We start from the raw sequence: 2,435 nt of genomic DNA on the forward strand, positions 1-2,435 counted from the left end.
GCATAGTTTTATCTCAGAGAAAAGATCAGATTAAAGAATCAGCTTCTTTCTGTTGGCCAGGAGCCTAGGAGGGTAAAGGGAAATTTCCACACTTAGGCTCCTGACTTGCCTCCGCCTTTTGAAGACTCCATCAAGGTCCCTGCTCCCTATCCTGACTCTGGGAAGCAGCCAGCGGGAGATGGCTGCTGAGTCATTTCTTTTGTAGCGAAAGCTGCTTTTCAGGAATTTGAGCGCCTAGGGAAGGAAATCAGGTCATCTGGCATTCACCTCACTTTATTAGGTAAGATTTGCAAAGATTTAAAAAAGGCCAAGGAGATCAAAGTCCAAAGAATTTAAAACCACTTTCAAGAATTTATATTGTGTGTCTATCTGTGGTCACAAATCCCTATGCAATGAGAATTTTAAAAATTAAAGCCAATCAAAGACCTGGGCTCCCAGGCAGCACGTGTCTATATTTCTAAATGCTTGTGTGGGGTGTTGTTCTTCACATTTCAGGCAAGCCCTGTTATGCATTTAAGATGCTGGCTTTGGCTGCTTTGTTTATTTTTAGCTGCTTTGTTTATTTTTGTTGGTTGGGATTTTTATGTGTTTTTAATAGCCCTGCATTAGTTTAATGACCACTCGACAGCAGGGGCGTCCTAAATGCCTAATTGCTGAGCACTGGTCTGTGTCACTCCAGAGCTGCTTTTGAGTGACTGGATATTTTTGGTGGTGGACGGGGAAGCTGTGAGATCCTGCCCAGGAGAAAGGGTGATGGCGGAGAAGCAAGATTCTATAATGAGGGCCCTGGAAAATCTCTGCTAATGGGACCCCATGCTATTCTTGTGTCTGAGCTTAGAAAGGCTTTGCATTTTTGTCAGCAGGAGGCCTGTGAGTGGATTTGCCCCTGCTACCATGACAGAGTGGTTCATGGGGCAGATGGGGGTTGAGGATCATTTATCATTTTCCCCCTGGGTATCGTTTGAAACAGGATACATTAGCATCATTCCTGTCTGCTTGCATCAGAGCTGGGACTTTTGAAAACTGAGAAACAAGCACTTCAGCAGTAATCGAGTCTAACCATTCCATCATACAGACAAGGAGATATAATTAAGATTTGGGATTCTCCAAAGAGAATAAATGACTCAAACAGAACAAATATTGGCACAGAGTTTGAATGTGGGTTTCAAGAATCTTAGTCCGGTATCTTTGGTTACTATATCCAGCTTGGCTGCTCTGGTTCGTGTCCAGGCAGTTGAATAAATTGAAGCACTCCCTGTCAGAGCCTGCCAAAGCAAGGGCAAATTAGCATATGTTTGTTTTATTACATAATTAATTGTCGTTTTTTTTTTCCTGATTGTAAAAGTCACACATTTCACATAACAGAAAGGTATAAAGAAAGTGAAAGTTATCAATAAGCTTTACATCCTGAGATAACCAGTGTCAGGGTTTGTTGTATACTCTTCAAATTGTTTAGCGAGTGTGTTTCCCCTTTTTAAAACAAAAACTAGATCTTTCTGTTCAAATAGTTTGTTTTGACAAGTTTTACCCTTTTCACATTAACAATCTAGTAACCTTCATACTAGCAAATTTTAAAATATACACTGTTTTTTTGTGTGTGTGCTCAAAAACATGAGGACATTTGGGGAAAAAAAAAAATAGAAAACTCCACTACCTACGAGGATAAAAATAAAAAGAAAATTGAAAGGAATTATGCAAAACCATTTTGTACCAGTATGTCTTAACTGCCTTCAGAATGTCCTTCACCTCATAACTATGTTAATCTCTGAGTCAGTAAGAGAATATTTTTTAAATATCAACTTTATTTAAGTATAACTCATGTACATTGTACTGCTTCCGTTTAAGGTATATAATACAGTGGGTTTCAGCACTTGTGTGCATGCACCCTGAAAATCACCATCACAATATAGACCATTTTCATCATTCCCAAACAATTGCATAGTCCCTTTGCAATTCAAACCTCCTGCCCTGCCCCAGCCAGGCAGCCATTGATCTGCTTTTATGCACTATAGTTTGCATTTCCTAGGATTTTTATAATGGAGTTGTACTCTTCTGTGTCTGGCTTCTTTCACTGGTGGTGTATTTTTGTTTAATGTAAATTTTAAGAGGTACTTCATACAGAAAAGTATAAAAACCACAAGAGTACAGCTTAACCTGTGTTATTGTTTTAAATAGATGCTTTATGAGGATTAAGTTTCTTTAACAGAGACCCAAAGTAATAGTGGTTGAACAGGCAGAAGCTTATTCCTCATGTATAAATCCCGAATCCATATGACAGCTCTATTACACAGAATTCTCAGGGACTCAGGCTCCTTGAAGCTCACAAGGATACAGCTTTGTCCTTGTGGAGGAGGAAAATTTTACTCTACCCCTCTAGGTTCTTTTGGCTGGTGTAATAATTAAATTAACACGAGAAAATAACAAAATTTAATTCT

At 39.0% G+C, this 2,435-nt stretch overlaps 1 protein-coding gene across 1 annotated transcript in view; it reads left to right on the plus strand.

Moving 5' to 3' along the window:
- Positions 1–2,435, plus strand: part of GPD1L (glycerol-3-phosphate dehydrogenase 1 like) — a 51,662-nt gene that overhangs the window by 32,354 nt on the left and 16,873 nt on the right. The window lies entirely within an intron of this gene.

The sequence above is a fragment of the Pteropus vampyrus genome, unplaced genomic scaffold, assembly GCF_000151845.1.
Source record: "Pteropus vampyrus isolate Shadow unplaced genomic scaffold, Pvam_2.0 Scaffold1, whole genome shotgun sequence".
NCBI lineage: Eukaryota > Metazoa > Chordata > Mammalia > Chiroptera > Pteropodidae > Pteropus > Pteropus vampyrus.